The 8,806-nt window shown below is 37.2% G+C and overlaps 1 pseudogene; it reads right to left on the bottom strand.

The window, feature by feature from the left end:
* Positions 1 to 7,185: 7,185 nt before the first annotated feature.
* LOC139011630 (eukaryotic peptide chain release factor subunit 1-like) lies at positions 7,186 to 8,579 on the bottom strand (annotated as a pseudogene).
* Positions 8,580 to 8,806: the final 227 nt, after the last annotated feature.

The following is an 8,806-nucleotide window of genomic DNA, read 5'->3' as shown; positions in this document are numbered from 1 at the left end:
TATCAGTGTCTTTATTGATTACTTGATGTTCTTGAGTGTGAAGGTGTTTTTAATTTTTAAAATAGACAACTGTGAGTGACTTTAAACTTGCCTGCAGTTTTATATTTTTGTCATTATTTGTTTTGGGGAGGAAGTAGGATACTAGTATATTGGTGTTACTTTTTATGAAATTCAAGTCAGTAAGAGTATTTGGCTTTGAGTTTTGCATTTAGAGTCACCTTAGCTATCAGCCATCAAAACTAAACCAAGTTTGATGTCTATTTCTGAGAAAATTGTACACATTTCAACCTTGTGCCATTGAATTTCACGCTTTTCAAACACATTTTCCTATAAGTTATAAGAAATAGGAAATAAAAAATAATTACCTAATCCTTGTCACTTTTCTTAATCTTGGGCAAGTGTGTTACTTGTATCTTTACATGCCTGTGCTTTTCCAGTTTCTAAAATATAAAGAAAAAGATTAGGAACATGTTGATGAGAATGTTGACATATTTTCAGAAAGCCACAGGAGGAAAACCATTAAGTCTGCAAAGCAATGAAATCAGCCCTAATAATGGAAATGTAAGTTATTTGTACATTTTAGAATGTCTATCCTCTGTCCATATTCATTCCTTTGGGATTCTTTAAGTAATAAAACCTGACTTCCTTGTATTACCATGGTACCAAGTAAATATTTTTCACTAAACTGGTTATTTTAAGCTATTCATTAAGAAAATATATTTTCAACGAAATTGATAATTTTAAACTGTTCACTTAAAAAAATAACTGGCATGTATTTAATGCAGAAGGTGTTCCAGGAATGGCTCTGTAGTTTGCCTGAATCCTGTGTTTGCACAGCCCTTTGATGAAGTGCAACTCGGTTGTTCAGCTTGGAACTGAGTTTTGGGGAGAGTAAGTGGTTTCCAGAGATCTCACAGCCTAGGGTGGTGGGACTAGGATTTGAACACAGATCTGACTCCAGAGCTCAGCTTTTAACCTCTGTGCTCTGCTGCTTTTAATAAAATGGAATATTACAAGTCCATAGAATGTCACTGGTCTTTTTTATTAGTGTCTGTCAAAACACTGCCATTCTGGCTCCATCTATTTCATCTGCCTTGGATTGGAACCAGGCTCCCGTAGGGAGCAACACTGTTTTTAGGTAGCATATTGGAAACCATAGCGAACAGTGTTTATATATGCTAATTTGTGGGGAAACATTTTAAAGTAATTTTCTGTGACCTCCGTAATGTACAGCCAGCCAATTTGATACATTTCACAATCATCTGGCTATATCATAACCTATGTTTATTTTATTTTCAATTTTATCTTAAATATTTTCTCTGGCAAACTGAATTATGATAATCTTGCAATATTTCTACCTTGTTTCTTTGTGTTTTTTAATATTGCTGGTGCCTTCTTCCTTTTAACCTTGGCATTAAAAAAATCATGTTGCACATAAATAAGTTACATGCTTTTATTTAATGATGTTTTCATATAGTATACTGAATTTTCTAGGCAGAAAGTGCTGAGAATAGCAGTGTTCATTTATAGTTATGTTTATGCCATAGATTTTTTTAAAAAAATAATATATTCTCAATGAATAAAACTGGTGTTCATGTTCTATTGTTTATAGAATTATCTGACTTTTACATGTTCAGGTTTCTTAGTTTAGCAATGCCATTCTAAATCCTTATGGGTTTCTAATTTTAGCTATTTTGGTAACTATAAAATGTTTATTGACTCCTAATGGTATGGTAGTAATTGTCATCTCAAAAAAAAAAAAAAAAAGATGTAAGCACCCTTGGGAGAAAGGGGGCTTTTTATTCTTTGACAACCCATGGGAAAATAGGCATGTTCTAATAATACAACAGAGAAAGACTTTTACTCTTGACAAAATTTAGTAGCCATTGGGAATATTTCCAATATGGCAAGTGTGTCAGGAAAATTGCTGAGACAAAATGATTATAACATTCTCCTGGTTACAGTACATGCTTTAGAAAGATGTTTACCCCTAAAATTTGGAATGTGTCATTGAAAAATACTTTGCTGTCATCAAATGCTAAAAATAATGTGTGCCGTTCTTAAAGCATTATCAACATGTTTTTCCTTTGAAATACTAAAGATGGGGGAAAATTTTACACATAGAACTTAATTTCTTAGAATCATAATTTTATATTTTTTGAAAAATTTTCTGCCAATGACTAAAGCACTTCTCTCCCTGTGATTTATTTAAATCCTAATAAATTATACATTTCTGCACTTTAGCCATTCATGTGAAAATTATTTAGAGTTATCTCAATAGAACGGTGCTGTGTGGTCTCCTGAGGTCCCAAGGATGTCAAAGAAGTTTCCTCCACTCTTAGTTTTACTTTTTCAAATGACTATTAATTGATAAATCAGATAAAGCTGAAGAAAAGTCTAAAAGATTGAAGTGAACAATTAAAATCTACTTAGAAGCGAGAACTTATTTATGTAAGGGCCCTATTTTTATGGCAAGCTTCTGTGCTGAGTTCCTAATATTTTGGAAAGCTATTTGTGAGTTTTAGGTACTTATTAGTTTCTCAGAAATTGGCCGTTATCTTGAAAAAAAAAAAAAAATAGAACCTAACTGGTATATTCAGACATGTTCAGAAAACGTTGAACATTGTCTATAGAAACAGTACACAGCATATTTTGATTCTCCTTTTTACAACCCAGGATTGCCTTTTTATTCATTTTGAGATTTGACTATATTCACCGGTGATGGTTTTATGCTTCATGGACATAAGGTGGGAGAAATGGTTACAGTAGCTGTTTTCACTTGTTTTTCTTTGTGGTGATGAGAGTCCGAATCCACAGAAAATTTGCACACTTAAAATATGAGAAAAGTGCAGAGAGTTTTGATTCTGTTCAACATTTTAGTAGGGCTGTCATTGACCATTTTTGCCCAGAAACATGATTTTGGGTGTGTACGTGCCATAAATAAATTAAAACATAGATCAGATGGTAAAATATTCCGCACACAGAAGCCCTTGAGTAACTTGAATAAATGACTTGAAGAACCAGCAGTGGAAATATAAAACAATCCATCTATGCCTTTTATTTGGTTAATTACAGAGAGGGATAGAGAGTTAGAAACATTGATGAGAGAGAAACATCGATCAGCTGCCTCCTGCACACTCCTTACTGGGGATGTCCCCGCTACGAATCGAACTGGGACCCTTCAGTCCGCAGGCCGACACTCTGTCCATTGAGCCAAACCGGTTAGGGTTCACCAGTCATTTTTAATGGTGTTAAGAAATGATTGTAAACTTGGAAAAGGAATTGTGAAGACTTGTTATTTCCCAATATATTCCCCATGAGTTTTTTTTTTTTCTAATTTAAATCTTTCCTTAAGCATGGTACCATTTTTGTGTAGTTTTTTTTTTTTTAATCACCCAAGGATACGTGTTTTTTTAAAAAATATATTTTTTATTGATTCCAGAGAAGAAGGGAGAGAGAGATAGAAACATCAATGATGAAAGAGAATCATTGATTGGCTGCCTCCTGCATGTCCCCCACTGGGGATCAAGCCCACAACCTGGGCATGTGCCCTGACAGGGAATCGGACTGTGACCTCCTGGTTCCTAGGTCGAGGCTCAACCACTGAGCCATGCCAATCAGAGAGGATATGTGTTTTTTTAAAATAATTTTAGAGAGAGGAAGGGTGAGGGAGAAAGAGAAACATAGATGTGAGAGAGAAACATCAATTGGTTGCCTTCTGCCCCAACCAGAGATCAAACCCACAACATGTGTGTGTGCACTGAATGAGATCTAACCCGCAACCCTTCCGTACACAGGATGATGCTCCAACCAACTGAGCTACACCAGCCAGGGCTGTGTAGTACTTTTAATGTCAGTGTTCCCAGTTTGAAAGAGGGATGGCTAGCAGAACTGAGGACCCACAGGTCTGATGCAGGTAGCTCATCTCCCGCAACTGGGCCATTCCCCAGCCATATGGTCAAAATAACATTGTCTCCCATTTCAATGCTCTTTATGTGATCCACTGTGCTGCGTGTTTTCAAACATTCTTATTTAGTCCTTTCAACAGCTCTGTGAGGTATCCTAAGATTTTCCCCTTTTTGTGCAAGGGCAAACTGAGGCACAGTTTATAGTCTCAAGTCAAAGCCAATATTTGAAGTCCCCTTATATTTGACTTCAAAGTAAGTCTTTTAATCGTTGCTTGATACTGTGTTCACATCCCAATTCTAGCTACCTATGTGAGCTGGGGTTAATTAGTCTTTTGAATGCTCAGTTTACTCCTATAAAATGAGTATTATAATATTAGTGCCCATTTAATGTTCACAGGATTGCAATAAGCATTATGTGAGTTAATGTTTCTGAAAATACTTTGTGAAATGTAATCCACTATTAGCAGACCATCTAATCATCATCGAATTGTCTGAATGGAGTTATTCTTACCTACAATGGAATTTTCTACATGGACTATTAAATCTTGTGGAACTGCTTCAATGTGTTTAGCAATGTTGGAGAAAAAAGGAAGGAATACTTCATACCTGAGTTTGCACTTTTATGTTTCTTTAATATGCCACATTAATCAACTAGATAGAAGACAACTAGACTCTAGGTAAAGACATTTTTCGAACCCTTAGCAATTGAAAATGTATATATTACATCTAGCCATGAAGCGAGTCCGGTCACAAGTCACTCACTGCAGATGGTTGAAGCGGGTCTCTTTCCTGACTAGAATCCTCTTACCAGCCTCCCACAGAAGAACATTAAGTATTTTTTACATACTTATGTAGTATGCTACAGAAAAGCATAAACATTTCCCAAAGTCTCAAGCCCTTTGACCTGGGATTTTACTTAACAGACATATTTCAGAATCACCCTCCCTGGCTATTCTGTTTGTCATCTAATCTGCTCTAGTCTGACATATCCTATATTGTGAATCTCTGAGTATGTAAAAGGAGATTTTTTTCCTTGCCTTAACAATTCTGTACAGTGTACTTGTATATACTGGTTTATGTACATTGATCAGTGAATTATGCTTTAGGATGTGGCCATTGGGAAACAATAGTAAAATTGAAACTATTTTGCATACACAATCTATTGGGGTGACACTAGAATTAGCTATTAAGTAGATATATATTAGTAACATGTATGTGAAGTAACTGCACAAAGTGCATGGATTTTATGTTTCTAGATAAAAAAGCAGAAAAAGTAGTTAAAAGCAAGCTGTCATTTTCTCCATCTATAAAATTATTCAAAGGTACATGCTGTGAAAAGAATCATGCTCTTAAAACTATTAAGGATTTTTTTGTTGGTTCTATTATAACCATTTAAGCAATTTTAGTGATTTATTAAAATTCTGGAAGATAAAAAAGTTTGAAACACTCGAAAATAGACACACATTTTGTCCGGAAAGGATGGAATCTTTCCTGTGCTCGATTCCCCCTCCTCACTTCTAGCTCACTCCACTGACCAGAGGGAAACTTTCTTCTTTGAGACTGTTTTTATATATCTACTAGAGGCCCAGTGCACGAATTCATGAACAGATGGGATCCCTCGGCCTGGCTGGCAATTGGGGCCAGAGGTAGGGACTGCATGAGGTTGGCTGTGGGAGTGCACTGACCACCAGGGGGCAGCTCCTGCGTTGACCACCTGCCCCCTTGTGGTCAGTGCGTCATCATAGTGACTGGTTGACTGGTCACTTAGGCTTTTATATATATAGATTTGACACTTCATCTCTCTATGCATAAAACTGCAAGACTTTTCTTTTTTAAAACCCATTCCCTGTAGCAAAGGATTTCCCCTTCTGAAGGAAGGAGGCTGTGGCCACATGATTCCCTCAGGAATGGCCAGGGGCACTATGCTTAATTCTTCTTTGTTTTCTGCCTTATTCTTTCTTACTGTTGGAGTGATTAACTTAATGTGACTACCCAGAAGCCAGAGGCAAAATTGCATTTCAAATTTTAAAAAATCAAACTGAGGTAACAGATGTGAAATTTTTGAAAATGGCTTTATATGGTCTGGATCTGGAACATTAGGTGAACAGGTTTTTTCCACTGTCATGAATATACCTGTGGACTCCATTCTAACTATACTGTAACCCAAAAGGGAAGCACCTTCAGGGGAAAAAATATATAACCCCATCTTATAACCAACACACTGCTTTGTTCAGGCAACAAACCTGGGGTCACAGATTACATGGGAGTTTGGGGCTTTTGTGTAGGAAAAGATCACTTACTCTAGTCAGTCTATGCATTGGTAGTAATAACAAAAATCAACTTATAGATTTTTGAAGAACATTTTTAAAGAGCATTACATCAGAAACATGAGTGTCATCTGCTGGTTCGTTTCAGGAAGATATTAAATTATAAACACAGAGTAGACATCCTTGCCATTTTGCCCCATATGCGTTGATTTTGCATTACCTAATAAGGCTACTAAGCTCAGGTTTTTAATAAGAATTATCTCCTGAGCAATAAGAGGCTGGCAACACAGGGAAGAAGAGAGATTCTGGAATAGCTATTTAATTTTCTTCCTTTCTACCACTATCTGGTTTAATTGTTATTGCAATACATTCTACAGGTATTTTAGTAATGGGTACAATTACAGAGGTTGCTTTTTTAAAAAATATGTTTTTTATTTCAGAGAGGAAGGGAGAGAGATATAGAATCATCAATGATGAGAGAGGATTACTTTTTCCCCAACATTTTAACACATATTTCTTCTTATGCAGTCTAAGCTGAGAATGCCATGTAAGTGCGTCACTGTGAAATGCAGCAATTTAATTTTTTCCAATCAAAATAAGAAACAATTCAGTATGATCTTATTTCTATTAACTTTTGAAGGTTTACAGCAGTTAAAGTATTTTTGCTTCTATGTATGAAGGTTAAAAAATCATTTTTTTTCATAAAATAAAAAAGCAACCAATTTCACCATTGAGTAAAAGTAAAAACTGGGATTCTTGTTTAAATTAGTCCAAAGTGGCATTTAGGAACTTAGTTGTAGGCTGCTGCTGCGCTGACACCATGACAAACCAAAGTGTAGGGTTGGGTCTGGTTTTGTTTCCGTTTTCTTTTCAGTATCCAATGCTCATGGATTAAGTTCTGGAAATGTTCCAATTGTAAGGCAGGGATCTGTTTGGATTCCACCACGGGTATGCTCCTTGGGTTGGATGCTGGAGGGTGAGGCACATTTTGCTGGACCCATGTTGACTACCTAGTGGTCATCAAGGCCAAAAAAGTTGTCTTTTCCTTGGTATTCAATTCCCTGGAAATCTACTCGATCCCGCAAGATACCTCCAATTCCTTTCACAAATTGGGATCCTCCTTGTGACTTAACTGTGACAACTTCCAATGTAGCTCCAAATTTTTCAAGTTTATTAGCAAACCACTCCAGCAAGGGCATGCTCTCAATTAGTTCATGTTCTTGTTCTGTCTCTTTGTCTGTGAAATGAGATTTATCCTTCTCTTGTTCTGGAGTTATAGAGAGAATTTTCTCCTCTCTGTGCCTTGGCAATGAACGATGTATCTCATTATATCCAGATTTTCATAGACTATTAGAATTTCTACAGCCTTTAGTGTATCTTCAACTCCAAAACAGTACTTGACTGTATCCTGGCTGATTTCATCAAAGTATCATCCTATGACTTTCTTCTTTTGAATGAATTTCACGTTGGAGAGGACTTCAGTAGATAACTCAACAGCTTGGTTGAATCCATTTTCACCACCATAGGATATATCAACTAATTTTAAAACTTTCAATTGCAAATTCTGATCAAACATATGAGATTGACTTAATTCAGTTTTGAAGTCAGCAGATCCAGCTAAAACGAGACCAGCCACATTCACGTTGTCCCCAGAAATAAACAGCTGCTCAGCAGTCTCAGCTACTTTCCGAACATAGTTATGTTGCTTTTCCATTCTTTAAATGGGCAAAACGCAAGGCTGACTGACCTCTACCACGTTTCTTTGGGAGATCCACAGTGCATTTGTGCAGGACTTCTCTCGTGTTTCCTTGGAGTGTGCCAAAAAGTGCGCCACTACCATCCATTACAATGAAGCCAAATTCGCTGTCATCTGAAAGTAGTGCTGTAAGAGCCTCTGTATGGAATTTGTTGTCAGATACAATGATGTTTTATTTAATTGGTTTGAAAGGTTCAAAGTCAATGCTGACTTTCTTTTCCTTCTTGTGTTACAATTGTACCACAGTACACAACCAGGCCATTTGGAGATACTTGGTTATAAAGTTTGAATCTTTGTTGTACAGATGTAATGGCTCCCAGGACTGAAAGGCTGTTTACTCGTGACTTAATGTTAGGCGCAGTTCCAAACTCATCTGCTAACATTTTTGCCACTCGTGACATCTGGTCTTTGGGAGGAATGATCAATGATACCATGCTTGTGCCATTGCTTGGTTGCAGGCTCCTCCCTGGCCTGGGCCCTGGTCGGGGCTTGTGTAGAAGGCAACCAATCGATGTGTTTCTCTCTCACATCGATGTTTCTGTCTTTCCTTCTTCCACTCTCCCTGCAGGCTGCCTCCAAGCTCTTAATCAGCTTCTTGATCTTCCAGATCTCCACATTCCTATCCACAGCATTGGGGTCGTCTGCCATCTTCTCATGTCCTTCTCCCTCAAGAGAGAATTATTGATCGGCTGCTTCTTGCATACCCCACACTGGGGATTGAGCTTGTAACCTGAGCATGTACCCTGACCTGGAATGGAACCGTGACCTCCTGGTTCATAGGTTGACACTCAACCACTGAGCCACAGCAGTTGGGCAAAGAGGTTGCTTTTTAAAGGTGATAATAGTATCTGTCCTAAAGTAAAAATGCCTAAGCC

This window comes from Myotis yumanensis, unplaced genomic scaffold (assembly GCF_028538775.1).
Source record: "Myotis yumanensis isolate MYYU_CA2020_CCGP unplaced genomic scaffold, mMyoYum1.0.hap1 SCAF_5, whole genome shotgun sequence".
Taxonomy (NCBI): domain Eukaryota; kingdom Metazoa; phylum Chordata; class Mammalia; order Chiroptera; family Vespertilionidae; genus Myotis; species Myotis yumanensis.
This window is presented reverse-complemented; position numbering and strand designations above follow the sequence as displayed.